Source organism: Lonchura striata, chromosome 11, assembly GCF_050655825.1.
Source record: "Lonchura striata isolate lonStrDom1 chromosome 11, ASM5065582v1, whole genome shotgun sequence".
Classification (NCBI taxonomy): domain Eukaryota; kingdom Metazoa; phylum Chordata; class Aves; order Passeriformes; family Estrildidae; genus Lonchura; species Lonchura striata.
Window position 1 is genome coordinate 15,590,472 of NC_140713.1, and position 19,688 is coordinate 15,610,159.

Here is a 19,688-nt window from a genome sequence, read left to right on the forward strand (position 1 = left end):
AGCCACATTTGGGCTCTTTTAAAGCCGGAGTTTGAGGATGTGAAACACATGCTGGACTGTCAGCCAAGCTCCATGCTGCATTGAAATCAACAGGACTCGACTGCCCCGTCACCGCCGGGGCTGGTGAGGGCCCGAGGACGCAGCGGCCGCTTTAGCACCTTCCCATACTCGTGGCTGAATGCTGCACGTCCCATTCCAAGGGGCAAACACCGGCTGTTCCCAAACACACACAGCCCTGCTGGAGCCCCCAGACCAAAATGGTGAGCACTGCACTGAGCAGTGGCCTCAGGTGAGGTGAAGTTTGGCCCAATACACTGACAGCCCCAGTGCAGAACCAAGCACGAACAGGCGCCTTTTGCTCACTGCAATGAGGCCAATGATGAGCACAGGACAGAATGGGATCGGGGCAAGGATGTCTCATGGAATTGGGGTATATTGTGCCACCAACCCTAAGGTGGCACAAACAGGTCTGATTTTAAGCTAAGGCAGTAGTGGAGTGACCATGTGCTACCCACACTGCTTTGAAATTGAAATTCCAGCACAACCAAACTCATTCTCGATGTAAAAACCTCACACTCGCCCACCTCAAACCAAAACAAGGCACAAAATACTCTTTAAGGTTGTGACTTTTAGCTTTGAGAAGAGTCATCACTCTCTACACTCTCTACAGCTACCTGAAATGAGGTTGCAGACAGGTGGGGGGGTCAGTCTCTTCTCTCAGGTAAGAAGCAACAGGATGAGAGGGAATAGCCTCAATCTGCACCAGGGGAGGTTTAGATTGGATATTACAAAGAATATTCACCAAATGGATTGTCAAGCACTGGAACAGGCTGCCCATGGAAGTGATGGAGTGACTAACCCTGGAGGGACTTAAAAGATGAGCAGATGTGGTCCTTAGGGACTATGCTTATATTGATGACATATTTGATGATCTTTGAAGTCTTTCCTTACCAATTCTATGATTATTTCTTCTCACTCACACTCTCAGTTGCAACTAGCTTAGAAAATGAGGAAAAAAAAAAAAAAAGGCACCTTACCACTAAGCATAATGCCTGAAAAGCTTTCAAGAAGACTTAAAATACACATTTGTCTGTCTTCATAATGAGTTGAGCTCAAAAGTCACAGAAAGGTCACATCACAAAGGGAGTGGCTCCTGAGGCACAGGGAAGCCTTTATTACTTTAACTAACCTCCTTGAGGGCAATTTCACATCCATAATACAAACTATTCAAACAATGTGCAATGAAAGTAGGTAAATTATCACCTGGTATGTGCTCAGATTTTATTTTGCTCTATTTAAAATCCAGCAGAGCTAATTCTTTAATCCAATATTTTTAATGTGCTCTGTTATATCTGAAAGACTTTTTTTGTCAGCACAGCTGAATGGCACAGTAATTAATAATAATCCTAATGATCAGAGCTTTTGAAATAATTTTTTATTGAATAAGCAGAATTAAATTTCTATATAGTCCTCCTATATCTGAAAGAAATGCTTGCATGTCTCTTTAAAGTCTTATATTTAATAGATAAAGTTTGAGTGGAGTGTGACTGTGTTTTAGATATATTCTACAGAAATGGGAATGATTTTGTAGTATATGCTATGTATTATAAACGCACAGAATGTCTAAAAAGGTGTACCACCTTCTTCCTGTTACTAGGAAATCTTATTAAGTTTTTACATTTGATAAAATCACCTATAATACACTTTTTTCCCCCAACAGATATAGGAGAGGACAAAGCAAACTCCACTTTTTATAGTATTTGCAGAGTTCTGTGTGCCTTCTTCCTCCTTACCTTTTAGTTTACAAGAGTAGAATCACCTGCTTTGTGTGCATCCTTCTCCCAGACATGAGATAACATAGTCAAAATTAAGAAATAATCATATTCAATGCTTTTGTCCCAGGTGTTGCTAGGTTTAACACAAGCAGAGATCAAGTCGGAAAATAGTCCCTGTGTATCTAATCCATCCTATCCAGGAACTATGAACCCTTTTCAAAGACAGTTTAGTAATTTTATATCTAATTGGATGAGAGCAAACCAGAAGAAAAAAAACAATTACCATCAGTATTCAAAAATATTTAGACCAATATAAATAGCTAATCCAGCTCCCATCCAGTGTCCAACAGCAGAAAAAGCCCTCTGAATTTCAATTTTAGCATGGGGCAAGAGCCCACTTGCCCAGTTACCTCTGAGCACTCTGGGTGTGGTTTTGTGCTACATAAGACCATTCCAGGTGTAATGCAGATGCTCTTTGTAGTTTGTGTTAAAAGAAAGGCCAGTAATTTTTTGCACTCTGTGAACCCCTAGAAAAGCCAGCACTTAGTGAAACAAAAGTCAAACAAAACAGAGGGAGAGATTCTGGGAAAAAAATGCCCAACAAAGCAATCATCACACCAAAACATCACAAGGAGAGAAGGGAGAAAATAGTCTAAATTAATCAGAGATTATTATCATTAATCAAGGCAAAGATGCTTAAGCCAACAACATTGCATTAGAAGAGAATAATAGAAAATGGTGAATAAAAACGTAATTTTTAGGAATTACTAAGGAAGAAGAAAATCTGATAGCACTGACTTCTTTTTACCATCACAGAACAATTTGTAAAGACACACGGCTCATCTGACACCAGGACAGAAGGCTACACCCAGTTAAACATATGTCAAGGAAAAGTAAATTCTGAGACTTCATCCAGACACTTTTATGTTTCAAATTTTGACCATTTCAGCCTAGAGTTTCTATTTCACTTTTTCTGAGAGCAATGCCAACTATGTGTTTATTTCACCAACACGAAATGAATGAGATTCTCTCTCCAAAAGGCAGGGCTTTAAGCACAAAACCCCTAATACTGGAATATCACTAGGCCTGCAATAAAATTAAAAGGCTTGACATCACTGCTGTGTCACCTTTACAGTTTTGAATGTCACTGAAGAGATTTTCTTCTCAGAAAGATCAAATAGAAACTAAGGTCTAAGGAGCTGGTCAGTATTCTGTAGTGCTGCCAAAGCCTTATTGCAGCTGTACTTTTGAAGTCACTAACCTGAGTGCTTACCACACTCAAGTGGAGAACAGATTTATAATATGTTTTTATTTAAAGAGAAGAAATAGCCCACAGTACCAGGCATGAGATGATATATATATCCTGTCTGTTCTGAATGAACTGCTGTAGCAGACATTAAAAAGGAAGGGTGAGTTTTAAGAACACATCTTTAGAAAAAAGATTTCACCAGCTAAACCTATTTCATCCTCACTTATATCTTATTTTTAAGAAGGGAAGACAGAATGAATTAAATTGAAAGCCACGTATTAAGTCTTTAGAATTTTCACAGAAGTTTATTGAACAAAACTCCTAAGAAGCTGCTTGCTTTTTTATCCACAGAAATGTATTTATAGGAGCTGAATTCTAATAAACACAGATTGCAGTGCAAAGGAAAAAAGGTCAGCAGTGTGTGCTCAAAGCTTTATTGATGTCTTGTCAATCAATCTTTTATTTTGTTGTTTAATTCTTTTTTTAAAGAAAAAAAATGCATGTAAGCACTTTTTTCTCCTAATAGTGGATTTATTGAGCATCTCAACAAATCAGATGATAGATACAATAAGCAATGATGGCCGATTATCAACTTTGTGTTTTCAGGTCAGGTTGTAAATTGACCTTGTGTTCACTTCTCTTCTTTCTAGGGAATAGCTAAGGCCCTTTTCAAATACAATAATTTCCAATAAACTTTTTTGCCACGCGTTCAACATTCCAGAAGAGCAAGTTTATGGGGAGAAAAAAGCAACCCTGCTAGACAAATCCATGGAGTCACATATATTGTCTGCCTGTAAACTAATTAAAATAATAATGCTGACTCTTAAATCTAAGAGTGGTGAATCCAAGGGATGTAAAACTTTAGAGCATGACCTTTAAAACCATCATTGGTGTGAGCATTTTGAGCCCAGTAACAGATTTCAGCCCTGTTCCTTCCAACTCTGGTTAAGTGGTCACCCCTTCTTACCAAGGCACACCAGCTAACCTTTCTCATCTGGCCACAGTCCTTCCTCAGTATTTGATTTCCCAAACTTTTCCAATATCCCTTTCAATCATATAATTTGAGATCCAGCAATCAGCAGCTGCACTTAGGGATTCGGACAGGCCTGCCCATGGCAGTACCATGTTATTTGTCACCTATTCATCTTGCAACTTCCCCACCCCCTGGGTAACTCCTGGCACCGCCTGCGGGAGCGGGGCCCCAGGGAGCTGTGGAATCCGGGGTGTGGCTGTAGGGCACAGCTGTCCTGTGGCATGGGTGGCCTGTGCTGGGGACAGGACTGCACCAGGGCTAGGCACAAGGAACAGGGAGACACCTTCCGTACGTTTCCAAAGGTGTTCATTACCTGGATGATCAGGCATAGAAGGACACTGAACAAAGCCTTCCATCAATTTATATATAGGGGAGGTCCCAGGGGATGAAACAATTTTTTACCTATTGGGAGAAACTGGGGGTGGAACACAGGCAGGGAATACAATGTTTAAACCAATAGGGGATTACAGGGGAGGAGAACAACTTAAGTAAACCAATGGGGCTTTGAAGGATATAAAATTGATAGGGAAGTTTCTAGAGAAAGGGACAGGCATGGGAAGGGATTGGCATTCAATGGGAGGAGGAGCAGGGAACAAAAGGGCAGGACTTTGAGGAGATGGACAACTACAGCAAAACCAACAACACATGGGGAAAGGAACAATCCATTGGTAATAAAATATGCTATAACAATACAAAATGGGAAGGGCTATAAAACTCATTACTAGGACCAAATTACAGTCAAAAACATGTACCGCAACAACAACATTCTTCAATTTTTTATCTGCAGGTTCATGCTGAGGAGAAGTTGACGCTGAGGTGTCTATTGTGACAGAGGATTCCTTTGCCTCAGCTAATTTAATAGAGTGCAAAGGATGCTGACATAATATTTTTTCCCTTCCAATATACATTACTTCACATTCACTTGCCATCATATTGTCCATGCACCTCCTTAGTTAGGTTGATTGTTCTTTTAAGTGGTTCCTTCCCAATATAAAAAATAAGAACATGCAAACAGAAGAAATCACAGGCATCTGCAGAGACCCTCACAAGCTCAGAGAAGATGGAAACCACATTTTTCTCTATGGGAAACATTCACCCCACAGAATCCTTCACAAATTATGTAACATTTACACCTGCAACTCCATTGATCTCTCTACCCATCTTTTCCATAATTCAGTGTACTGGCACAGTCTGAGAAGCAACTTTGATATTTTAGCTGCTAACTTTCTGTTGTATGGCAGCAGCATGAGCAGGCATGAAAAGGGGATTCATGCTCTGTATTTTGATGGTCAAAGTGTTATAATTTTTACTACTGCAAGTTTAGAATGCATTGAAGGTGCAGGAGCATGTCTCAGACTGGTTAACTATGGCAGTTAAATCACTGCTGAAGGCATGAATGCAAATAAGGTCACAGAAATGCTCTTTGCTTGTTGTCACAGAAGTTATGAAGGTATGTTCTAAAAAGAGAAGTGCCTTCACACTTAGCAGTGTGTATTGGGAGACCAAATCACACAGCATTTTGGAGCTACTTTCCAGTTTGGCACCACATACAACCAAATATTATGTTACACACATTTGTCTTTTAGTGCCTGACTGCACCATGACATTTCATAAGAGCCAACAAGTGAAAGTGAAATCTTGAAGCTGGCACTACACTCTGACAAAGACAGTGCATATGACTTTTATTTTGTGAGCTCTGACTCACTAGTGCAGGTTAATGAGAGTTAGCTACATAATACTTTCTGAGGGGTCAAAACCAAACTGATTGCCATCTCTTGCAAGCATCTCACAATCAGCTTTTAATTTCTGTAAATGTGTTCAGAATTTACAGTTATTATCTGACCAACTAAAATTAGACTAAAAAGTATTCCTGGAAAGAATCGTTTCATGTTCCATTTTCACATTCTGCCTTTAATGGCATTTGATTAGCTACTGAATACTTTCAGCTGTCTGCCTAGATAGCACATTATTGTTACATTTTAAACAGAAGTAGACTAGAACAATAAATAATGTAAATGCACTTCACATTCAAAATTTTATTAAAACTCACAACATTTTGACATATACCAGTGGCCACATAAAAATTCACAACAAGAGATAAACAGACCCTATAATGAGCAATAAATCAAATTTGAATCTCCCTCCAAAAAGACCCACTTTAGGATCTGTTTTTTATTATTTGGACAGCTCTGACTCTGTGTCTCATCATGGAACAAAAATGTCTGTCCAAGAGTCCCTTTGGGACAGATCTCAGTTTTCTTTTTTAGATAGTTCTGCTGATATTAAAAACAAAACAAAACAAAACAAAACAAACAAAACAAACAAAACAAACAAAAAAAGAGCAACAACAACAAAAAATTGTATCTTACCTTAGCAAGATGTATAAGGAAACCTTTTTGAAATCATAAACTATAATTAGAACTATTCCAGCACATCTCAGCATAATTCATCTCTCAGATGCAGGAGATGCAGGGGAATATTTCCTTCACAAGTCTTGATAAAAGTCTTCCTCAAGGAACCATTGTCCCTGTTTGTTTTCTTTGTTTCTACTACTTTAAGAAGAATTACATTACTAGAATAAAGAGATATATTTACAGTATTGCTTTAGAATGGTAAGGCTTTCCTTTTGGGAAGCAACTTAATCAGGAAGATATCTGGAGTGGGAAAGAGTCTGCAACTTTGGAGTTCTGGGTTGTCACAAAACTCAGACATAAACTTCAACCCTCCACTCTTAACAGAGCGGGATTTCACTTATTTTATAACATTGATGGGAAGGCACAAGTTGTTTTCTTCATGCCAGATCCCTGTAACAGAATTTACCTTTCTTTTTGTTTTACAAAGCATTGAACCAAATTTTGTTAAATACTTCTATAGTAAACAGATTTAAGCGCTTCCTTTAAATAAGTAAACTGATACTGACCCAGAACGAAAACAGCAGCTTTGAGATCAGTGATAGTTCTCCACTTTACACCAAAATCCTGACTGCACAGAAGTCAATAGCAAAAATCCAAGCTTTCCATACTGCTGCATTTAGTTTAACAGTATAAATGAAATGTACAAAGATTCACTCGCTCCAGAAATCTTACAAAAGGAGGTTTTTCCTTTCTTCCACTCATTTTCAGAAGAAGGATCAGAGAGAACAGATGAGATGGGAACAGACCTCTGGAGAACATCTGGTCCCAACCCTGATCAAGCAGAGACAGCTGGAGCAGGGCTCTCAGAACCAGGTCCAGTTGAGCTTTCAGTGTCTCCAAGGATGGAGATTACATAAACCTCCCTAGGGAATCTGTTCCTATGTACAACCAGCCTTAGGGTATAACAGTGCTTTGGTTTGGGTTTCCTTTAGTTTAAATAGAATTTCTTCTATTTAAATTTGTGCCCACAGCCTCTTGTTCTGTCACCGAGCAGCACTGACAAGAGCCTGTCTCCATCCTCTTTACTACCCCTTAGATATTGGAGTGCACTGAGAAGGTTCCCCCAGGCTGTCTCTTCTCCAGGCTGAACCACCTCTGCCACCCTTCTAAAAATGCCATTACTTTACATCCCTGTGACCCTTTGCTGAATTCAGACCACTATGCCCATGTCAGTCTTAAACTGGGGAGCTCTGAACAGGCTCTGAATAATTTGACATTCTATATTGAAAAAAAAAACCCAAACAACAACCAAAAAAAAAGGCAGCAAAAAAAAAAAAAAAAAAAACAAACAAAAAAACCCCAAAAACCAAAACCCCTAAAAACAAACAAACAAACAAAAACTGGGATATGAAGATATGCAAATAACTTTAAGGAAACTAACCAAACATTTCATTATTATTCTTGTGTGTTTTATATAGGATTTCTGACAAAAATGATACCATGTAACAGAGAAATTGTATAAGGCAGAGATTCCTGGCCTATGATAAAACATTTACTTTCCTCTGCCAATACAGTCATTACTATATTTATCCTTGCAGCATCCCTTTGAGGAAAGGAATACTAATATACAGATTGTTCACATGAAAAACAGAAGGACAAAGTGACCAACCTAATATCACACGGGAAGTATGTGGAAAACAAGGAGTGTCTGAGCAGGAGGCTAAATGTTTTACAGCAGACGTGTGACATATAAAGGAAATTACTTAAACTATTAATGGAGAGAAATTAGAATGCTGCAGGGTTTTAGGAAAGGATGTCCTAGGGTGTGTGTTCTGTTTTCCCAGCTTTTCACATAGCTTCCATTAAAGCATACAGAACTTTTCTTCCCCTGTGTTTTCATTAAGGCTCTGGTTGGACTCAAAGTGGAAAAAAAAAAAAAATATTGTTTTCTTCTATGTTGTCAGTTAGTTTAGGTACTTTCCTGTCTGTCTCCAACCATTATATCCTGGACAAAGTATTTTTGTCAGCTTTTATTTTGCCATGTTAGAACACATAAAATCTTTTTGCTTCTTCTCATAAAACAGGCTTTTCCACTGCCTTAATGATCCTTATGACCCTTCTCTACATCTGTTCCAGTTTTACTGAACATTCTTGTCCATGGGTGACCAACACTACACAATATTTCTGAGGTTGTACCACAGGCTCTGTAATAGCACCAGCACTTCCTCTCGGAATTCCACTCCTGGTGCATCTTAAGGTTGCACTGCCTTTTTCATTGCTGCACCATTGCTTAAAACATTGTATAACTCACAGTATACAGCAATAGAAGTATGGAATCACTATAATTGAAATATGGTTGGGTTTTGAGGAATTTCTTTGAAGGAGAGAGCAGTGGACACATTTCATAGATTACCCAAGAAGCCTTTTTAACTGAGAAGCATATGGAGATGTGAGAGAAAAGAGGAGATGGAAAGAGATAATTGGTGGATGTTGGATACAAATGGAACAGGAAGATGAGAGCATAGCATTAGTGATTTCTTATGTGCAACAGCAGCAGGATAGGCTCTCTTTCCTGTTTGGAAGTTCTCTGCACAGCTCTACCCAGAGGCTTGCTTGACTCTCCTAACTTCTAAATGAAAGGGGATGGTTTGGAAATCCTTTTTTAGAGAGCCTACTCTTTGAAAATTATAGATATTGAAAAAGTTGAAACTTGAAGTCTTCGTCTTTGAATAAGCTTTATACAGCAACAAGGGTCTGAATGAACCTGCTTTTTCACACCTTTGGCTCAGTATTCAGAAAGAACTAAAAAAAAAAAATAAATCTCCTAAAACCAGGGCTTCATGCTGCCACCAGGACTATGTTAGTGTTGATGTTAGTGTTGCAAAATAAAGAGAAAAAATCACATCATTTTGTTACTTAAATTTCTCATAAAAATTAAGATAGTATCTTCTAATGTATTTATTTAGAGCAAAAGAGAGCTTTTAATACAGCTGCCACAGTCACAGATTTTATAAAAGCTAGAATTTAAATTCTTTGAGAAATTCAGCATTTTTCTTCCATTTCTTGTTGCTAAACAAACACAAAGGATTTCCTATGTCAAAAAAAATATTAACTTACTATAATTATGTGCTTTCCTCATAATGTGAAATTACTGAAAAAACTTTCACAATCTTTAAATACAATGTATATTTTATATTGTATATGCATTAAATATATATCAGTAAATACAAAATGATGTATTAAATATTTTTGAAGAAAAATTAAAAAGCTGACAATTCATTTTGACTTTTTTATGTAAATAAATATTTTAGCAGCATCGGCATGTTTCTATGAAACATCTTTCAGCTTAACTTTTTGGTTTTCAAGTAAAAAATGTTCTATTGAATTTTTTAAGCCCTAATGAATGTCAACTGGCTTTTTCCTAGGAAAAACCTTGAAATCCTTAGTCAGTCAAAACCCTCATTGATTGCATCCTCTGATGTTAAAAATTATTCATTGCTAGTATATTTCCAGAAAGGAAGAGAATGTTGAGATGTGAACAAATATATACTGATTAATCACACATCTTTTTATGCAGTGTGTCCTTCTCTTACATAAACCATTTTCTTAAGAGTCACCAGTGGATGAAGGGTACAAGTCATCTTGCAAAGACCTCAATCATCTTGCTGTATTGAGCTTCCAGGTCAAGGAGAGACAAGGCCGTGTAAATGTAAGTGATTCTTAATGAGTTCTTTACCCATAGCTTTATTAAGGCACAAATAACCATAAAATGACTCATTCTATTGATTTTGAATCCAGCATAAGACTTATTTCTAAACCCTGAAGAGCAGTGGTGGGGAGCAAGAACATCTTAAACCAGGGCAGTAGTTATTACCAGAGTAAGTTGCCTTCAAGTGTCATTGTCAAGTAATCAGTAAACACATAGGGACAATTGGCTGTGACCTGGGATTGCTCCTGCTGCTGCCTGAGCCATGACAGGAGGGAGGACACCCACACTACCCTTCCTTCTGCCAAAAACTCCAACAGCATTTCACTTGAACCATGGGAGTGCAATCCTCCCAGTGCCAGTAGATCATCCTCCAGCAAATCCACAGTACCAGATGAGAAATTGCTCCTGTAGGTCAGGTGAGTGGCTGCCTGTCGAGCCTCTAAGAGGGGCTGGCTGTTTGAGAGAGGTGGAAAAGCCCATGCATTATGTATCTGTGGAAAGGCTTGCATATGAGGAAAATATTTTTACACACCTCACCAGTTAGAAAATGCCTTTGCTAGACAGATAGTCTTACTTGACTTCTGAACTCCAGGAAATATTTTGCACCCTTATCTCTTTTTACATACACCTGTTTCTGGCTGGATGGGTATTTCATAAGTTTCTGTGAAGTCAGTCCTCCTTTACAAATCCCCAAGCCAAGATCATGGACCCCTTTTTCATCAAGTAAAAATCCACAATTTTAATGCAGAATCAGTTGGGTTCTGGCAGTAATAAATTGTCTTTTGAATAAATATACATATAGAAGCTTGGTATGGTCACTATTTCTGAGCTCTTTTTACTTTCTTACTTAATATCTGATTCTGCTTCTATTCTAATTCTCTTGCTTTATGAAAAATCTTGTGACGAGTTTTATAGGCTGTGATTTCTGAAATATTATTTACAGAAATAATGAAAAACAGATATACTGCTAATGGGCCTTCTTACACCTGTGATCTCTTCTTTGCAATATCTGCATACTATATATAATACCAAAAGTTGCTATTCATGCTGCTGCATTTTTCCCCCTCAAAATGCATTTTAATTACTACAGCAAAATTGGATTTGCCTGTGCATACATTAAGGTCAACCATGCAGTCAGTCAGGAATGAGCACTAAGAATCAGTTGTGAAACCAAGAAGGAAATACATATTTCAGTATTATAGCTTAGTTAATTTTTTCTTTAATATTAAATAACTCTAAAAATACTAAGCTGCTTTCCGTGCTTCATTAGGAGGTCAAATTCACTGAAAAACTCCTGAAATGCCATAGTCAATGGTAGTAAAGTATCTATTTAAATTGTTTTCAGGAATGTCACAGAGTCTTTGGCAAAAAAGTGTTATTACCTGAAAACTTTATGGCATGCAGCAGAAAGTTATAGTATTCTAGTATTACAATTTTGCTAATAGACAAATTGTCTAAATCGCCACACAAAAAAACCCAAACTTCGAAGCAATTTACATGGTAGCATAAAAATTGATGAATGTGGCAGAAACACCATTGAGATTAAAAAAAAAAAGGCATTAAGCATGAAAGAAAAAGTTTTAAATTAAGAAAGTCCTGAAACTGGAAAGTAACTGCATCAATTTTGACTAAATAATTTAAATATTCCCTCATCGATGTAACTAATCTGAGTTTTAATTCTCATGAAAACTTGCTACAAAAAGGAAACAGCAGAGAAATTTCTTGTCAATGCATGACAAGAAAACGGTAAATGCATTACGGTCAATGGTAAAATGAATAACCATAAAAAAAGAAAAAAGCCAGTTGCAGCTGGGGAAGAGACAAAATAAATGAAAAGTCAGAGTAAATATATGGGAGGAGCTGTTACTAAAATTGCTATAGAAAGATAGAATGGCTTGGTTTGGAGCACCTTAAAGACTATGAAGCCAGGATACTTTCAACCAGGCCAGGCTGCAGAGCTCCATCCAACCTTGAACACTTCCAGGATGGCGCATCCACAGCTTCTCTGGGCAACATTTACCAAAGTCTCACCACCCTCACAGTAACAAATTTCTTCCTGACATCCAAGCCAGACCTGCCCTCTGTGTCTGTGGAACTGCTCTCCCTCCCACCATCGCTCCATGCCCCAGGAAAAGTCCCTCTCCAGCTCTCGTGGAGCCCCCTTGGGTGCTGAAGGTACCTCCAGGGTCACCCAGGAGCCTTCTCTTCTCCAGGCTGAGCAACCCATCTCTCTCAGCCTGTCTCTGCAGCAGAGCTCCTGTGCTCTGACCATCTTTGTGGCCTCCTCTGGACTGGTTCCAGCAAATCCAGTATTTCTTATGCTGGGAGCCCCAGAGCTGGAGGCAGCACTGCAGGTGGGACCTCACAAGAGAGAGCAGAGGGGCAGAATCCACTCCCTCGACCTGCTGGGAATGCAACCCATGACACAGATGAGCTCCCCAGGTTGCCAGCTCACATTGCCAAGCCATGTTGGGTTTCTTGTCAATCAGGTAGCTAAGACTGTTATCAGTATTTCCCCTCAAACCTCCATTTTTAAAGAATTTATATTACTTGACTCTTAAAATATGTTTCTGGGCAGAAACAAGGGTGCACTGTGCACAGGCAAATTTTTAAATTAAAAACGGCCTCTAAAATTACTCCAGCAATTTTCTGCACACAATTGTTTCCATGTGAAAAGATCCACATTTAGTAATGAAAACAGCACACTCAAAAAAAAAAAATTATCAACTCAGCATTCAATCTTAAGTACTACTACAACCCTCAGTTATTGGTGCTGTGAATATACACACTAACAACCAAACAAAATAAGAACAATGCCAGAAAGTAAGACTTGGTAAATTTGTCCCTGTATTTGCATATAATTACATTACAAGTTTGAAACTTCAGGGTTTGGAGTAGATTTGAAATCAACAAAGAGATTATTTAATAGAATCTGAAATTAGTAATAATTTTCTTTCCTAACATACAGTCGCGCCGCTTAGCAAACATGGCAAATAAAGCAGCCAAATGATGAGGCTTTAGGTTTTTTAATGAATTTTTCAAATATTCATTTTCATTTCCTAAGTGAATAATGTGATCTAAATCTTAGCAGCTGATACTGTATCTCTAAATTAATTGTTTTGCCTTTACATTTCAAACAATTCTACTTTTGTAATCAGTTTGTTTTTTTTTTTTTTGGTTAGATAAAATCGATATTACAAACTACTGTCTGTGTATTAATAAAGACAATATAATTGCCAAAAATGTCAGCACTTTTAAGCAAGATAAACACTTCTCTTAATCTGAAATGTCAAAGCAATTTTGTTAAACCAAAATGTCTTTTTAAAGAACAGTGTGATGGTAGGAACCCATGTCAATAAATTACAAAGCAAAGCAGAGTCAAGTTGCTAAACTGTTTCTAACTTCAATGGAGAACACACACACACACCAAGCAGCCAGCACTTCTCATTCCCTCAAATCCTCAGTCTCTGAGCAACACAGGTAAATAGATGACTTGGAAATGCCAGATCAGTTACTGATCTTGCTCAGCAATATGTCTCTAACAGTGACAGAAAAAGACTCTCAGGAATAAAATGCAAGAAATCTAAACGTAATAAATTATACCTTCCTTGAGGAGTTCCCTACAAACAGATCTATGTGTGTATATAAAAATATGTGTGTGTCTGTGTATACACACACAACTAATTTTTTAAAAATAATTTATTTACTAGCTGTTTGTTCTAGCATGTGCATTCTTTTCTAATACTCATAACAAGTTTCTCCAGCACCATTCCCCCCAGACTTTGGGTGAAAGAACACGATTTTCATCTTTTGGAGTTTGGACACCAGTTAAGCTGCTCTGCATGCACGTGGCTTGAGCACAATCCACAGATGCAGAACCTTTGCACTTTAATAAAGAATTGGGTTCAGTTTAGAGAGGCAGAGGCCTCCTGTGTTATTCCCCACCATGTGGTGCACGAAACTCCTCTCAGCCAGGCCCACAGGCTGCAGCACCAAGGGCTGCAGCACACGGATCAAAAGACAATGCTGGCCAAAGGCTGATTACAGTGCACAGCTATTTGCTATTTGGAATTGAAATAGGGCTCATCATGACAAGCCTGGAAGCAATACTTGCTCACTGATGCCTGAGCTATTTATAAGGTTTCAAATTCACATTTTTGGAAGTGTCTTCTCTGATTGTTTTAAATTGTGTGTAAACTTGTCTCGTTTCTTACAACAGCGGAGTTGGCAATGTACTCATCACCGATTTCTATACGTACATATTTTCTAATACAGCCAATTAATTGTCCACAATTACTGTGTGCCACTATTACAAATCTAGAGAATCAGCAGCATGTGTTTAAAAAAACCAAAAAAAACCCAAGAACCTTTTTTTCCCCACCTAAACAGTTTAAGAGGACGGCCTAGTATTCCAAATTCAAAATTGAAATTTTTAGTCACCACACCTTTTTATCTCCCACTAATTGTTATTGTATGATCAGTGTTATTTTGTACTAATTTTGTCTTTTAACTTAGATACTAAGTTCATACACTTGAAGACACAGCTGGCTCCCATGGGACTTCTGCTCAAGACCTTGAAGTTCTGGTACAAAGTCTTTAAAACATAGACTGAAGCACCACATATACAGCCAAATTAGATCTCCTCTGAACTACATCACCACAGACCTTTTTTATTTTAATGCACATCTCCCCAGTCAGCATCAAGGTAGAGCTCATTCCATTCCCTGTCCCCAGGCTAGCTGGGCTTCACCACTGCTCTGCCAAGCTCTAGTGCTGTGGAGACTTCCATGGGGAAAGAAGAGATGCTGCAAACTAAACTTGTGTCTCTGATGATCCCAACTTTACCTGGAGCTGAAGCCTGGGAATTCACAGAGCCCCAAGCAGTCCTCAGACAATCTGTCCTCTATGGCCTTTTGGCACCCCAGTGCTTGTGATTTAAGCCTGATTCTGATAAATTCAGAGAGATGGGGGTCAGTGAGACCGGATTTTGCTCCTCAAACCTGAAAAGGAAATTAATTCCCCCAAATCTAAAACTCAGGGTCCCCCGCCAATCTCTGTGTTTTCTCTTGAAGGGACTGGTTTGTTACCCTGGTGAAAAGCCAGTACAATGATAGAGTTTCTGAGCAGGAAAAAAAATAAAATTGCTGCAGGGGAACTACAAAACAATACAAAAATAAGTCACTTGGGCCACCAACTCTATTGGTTCTGGCCTCCCATCTCTCCAACAGACCTTACTATGGCTCATTCTTCTGTCAGATTCTGGATTACCAGAGAAGTTTGTCTAGTCTGTCTAGTTTGTTTTACTAGAGAGAACACCCAGTTTCAAAGAACTCACAGCTATCACACACTTTATCTCATCCTTACACAAATTTAAGTACTTAAATTATTTGCTGAAAGGAGACTGTAGTTGCTTATTTGAGTCATTGGCTGATTAGCTACCTAATTTTAACATCTACACTAAAAACAACCTACAGGTCAGTTCATTATAAGCAGCCAGAAGGCTTCTGCCCAAAAAATATCAGAGAAAACAGCAAGAGTTAAATAGTTTTAAAATATTTTCTTACTGCTTCTCTGTGACAAATACTCAGAAAAGCCTTTTTCTAAGCCATCCAATTCATGATACAAATGCTAAAAAAACTGGGCTGCTTTCAGCTCTTTTCATATGACAAAATGTTTAAGCACTTGGAAGCAAAGTTTCACAACTGTACTTTCTAAGCTGACAACAGTGCACATGTGTACAAGTCATTTAAAACTAATACAAAGAACAATATAATTTTATAACCATAGAGTAACTATCCACTGGAGGCTGGTTTGGCTAGCTCTGTAGCATGTTCTCTACTTTATACATGGAGCTAGTTGTTCTCTCTAAGGATATGTTGTGGCTGGAAAGGGAATTTTAGTTTGGTCTTAAAACTGGTTTTCTTTTCTTGACTTGGAGATGCCAATGAAGTGAAAATATTTTTGAGGAGACTTTTATTATTCAATAATGGTATTGTTTTACTTCTGGCGTGTGCATACTAGGGTTTTTTCTCACATTCTATTATAATCACCCCACACAACTTTTTATTATTAATGAAGTTATTGTGCTCAGAAAGCCAACTACTGAACCTTTGACTATACCAAGGTAATTCTTTTCAGCAAAGAGGCAATGCTGTAGTTCAGCAAACAATTGAATTTGCTTCAGGAATGATAGGAGCCACCTCCTGAGATAGTTGGTTTTTTTAGTGTTAACACATAGAGTGGGTTAATAACATAAGCCTTCTCCCTCAAGGTTCATAGATACTCCCATTATTTGATGGAACTATTCCTACATATAAACACTTGCAGAATAAACAGGAAAAGTTGTATATAGACATCAGATAGTAAAACCCAGCATATCCACAAACATCTGAGCTCAACACACAAAAAAAGACCTGCTAAATCAATGTACTAACCCAGAAAAATATTAATGCCTTAAGTTTTAGCTCTCGTATTTTCCAGATTTTGCACTGCATTAATATATATTTTTGAACTTCATATATAGTATTAGCAAGTTCTCCTCGCAATTTAGTTAGACAAAATGATCCTTTTCCAACCCAAGAACCAAGGACACTGTTGCAGCTTCAAGGCCAAAAAGTATCAACAACAGCGAGTTGAGGAGAGCAGTCTGAGAGCAGTCTGATGGGACTTCATAACCTGAAGATGTAATTGGACAATTAACCCCAATATGGAAATGGACCAAAACTTACAAAAGTGTGAAAACGTGTGACCCATCATCCATCCTGGATGTAGCCTTGGCCAGGCTCTTGCACTGCTCAAGGTGTATCCTTTGAAGACCTTTCTAATAAATACCTACTTTATTTCTTTAATACTGTCTGGCCTCTGTTCTAGGTAGCCTCTCAAGGCATCAACACAAGGGCAGTCTTTTGTAGACATAGACAAGGCAAGTTCTTCTCAAAATTCTATCTTTTGGGTTGAAAGAAGCACCAAATCCTGTGCTTTCTGTCACAGCACAATTCTCCATCCATCCCCTGCTGGAGCAGTAGAACAGGGGTACAGGGTGGTGTGTACTTCTTCATCCCAAAACATCTCTGTCCCATCTAGTCCTCACCTCAATAGTACAAACTCATGCAGATACTGAGGAGATTCTGGTTCTCTTGTAAAATTTTGTGAGGTCACATGGTGATGTGATTTTGGTATGAAACATCTTTCCCTCCTTAGTTCAAATTCAGCTTGTGAGGCTACCATACCCTCAATGCAAAGTCTGTAAGTATTTCCAAAAAATAATGAAGAATAAAAATTGTGGTGTAGTAATGAAAATGGGTACTGTATTATCCAAGCTACTTTTGTCATTAAAAAGTAGTTTTAAAAATTTCCTACCATACATAAATTTACATACATCCATGACCTTACCATGAACATTTAAATTTCCTTTGTAAGGAATACACACAGCACTCAGCATTTAAAGACAAGTTCTTTTGCCCTAATTACTGTTGGGTTTTTTTACACACTTTCTTCATCAACTAATTTTTCTTTCCAATGTCACTGCAATTATCTTTATTTAGCCAGAATGTTTTACATTACTTAGGCAGCTAGATAGCTGCCTTGGACTTGAATTGCTCATCCATTTTTGGAACTCTGTCCCCTGTAAGATTTTGCTTCCCTACTTTTCAGGGTGGTTTCCAGCCAGCCATCATGGTATTGCTCACAGAGTAGGTCACAGTCATTTAGCATTTCTATATCCCAGTGTCTTGGCTTTATTGTAACATGGGAGCCATGGTTTCTCTGAGCACACAGGCTCATGTCACCTTTTCCTTGGCAGGTCAGGTAGCAATCAGAGTTCAGCAGAGGCACCGTGATTGAAATCCCTGGCATCATTCCTGCATTGGAGTGTCTCTGCTAAGACTCATAGATCAATTCATTGATCAAAGCAAATCCCCTAACCAAAGTTCCAGAAAGTACTTTTACTTGTGCTTAATTTTAAGTCTGTGGGAAGTTTCATCTATTCAAAACCTCTGTATTTTCCTGGACTGGAGTCCCTGCCAGCCATTACAAGTTTGCAGGACTTGCTCTAACATGGAAGCCCAAGAAAACCTGCCCATTTTCCCATACATTTCAAGGAATCCATATCAGTGTACCATGAACTAACTAAGGAATTAAAAATGAATAGTTTGGCATTTTCCTCAGCATCTAGCAAATCATTTATTATCAACAATTGCCAATAATTCAGCAGCAGCCTCTCCTTTGTTGCCTCTATTGTTTGCCAAAAATTCCTCCTTATTTTAGTAAGCCTGGCTGAACAGAGCAGAATGTGTTTGTAACATTTTGAAGATTTTTTCATCTAAAGTGACAAAGACCTTTCCTCCAGGGCACCAGGAGAACAGCAAAGCCCCATACCTGAGTTAATAAGTAAGAGCAAAACAAGTAAAACCTTGGGATTTAGCACTTTTTCCAATTGTGATTTTCCAGACTCCCTGTTCATCAGCATTTATTATTTACCTTTTAGCTTCATAGCATTTCCTTTTCACTTGGGACTTGGGTTATTGCTTTGCAAATTGTATATTAACATTGCTTACCTACAAATGCTTTAGGTATAATCCCAAAGGCAGTGCTGTATGCAATTTGATGAACATTTGAACTTTTAAAATTCAGAAGCATTTATTTTAACCAGAACTAAAAGACAAAGTTGAATTTTAAGTTTGGTGATTAATTTACATCTATTTGAAGACAAACTGAAGTAGGGCAAAATTCACTCCTTTGCAGAAGACTTGCAATTAAGTTTTTGCTTTGTTAAAAAGCTCTAAAGAACAGACCTTACATGCTTGAAAAGGGCAGTCCTGATACATGCCATGAAGAGAAAATACTAGTTTTAACTAGGAAGGAGAAAAGCAAAATGTATTTGAGACAAATATGCCGGCTTAGAAAATTTGGGAATGTAACAACTTTTGAGGAAACCTGGCAGAGTAGTTATAAAACAAACAGTTGTTCCCTTTTTGGATATTAGTAAGACATCATGAGAAAATTAGAAGAACCAAAGTATTCTCAGATGTTTGCAGTGAACACTCCCCATTTCACTGTTTGGAAAATGCAATGTGTAAAATTTCCCATAAACAAAAGGTTTTCTAAAATGTCAATTCTGGGATGTTCTTGGCTGAGATTGCTGGAACAAATAGAAATAGGTTTGTGAACATAAATAGCTGATGTGGAGTGTCCTTGGCAATGTCTGTGCTAATAAGTCAAAGATAAAAATAAAGAAAAGAGTAAAATTACAACTCAAAGAGTGACAGAGCTGGGAAATTGGGATTCAGATTGCCTGCCCATTTTCTCTCATCCTGCCACAACTTGCTGTGCTAGAACACCTGGTATAAAACCTGTCACCAGACACTAATCCCTGAACCAAACTACATTCTGAATGCTCCCAGAAAAGCTGGATAAGGATATGTGTGACCCTCCCATCTTGCAGCAACGCTCTTGCAGCCTGAAGCCCTTCATGCAGAAACCGACTACACAGGTGATGTGTGCCTTTCACACAGAGGACATTCTTCAGTTTCTGCTAGGCACAAAAGTTAGCTGACTCTTTTTTATTTCA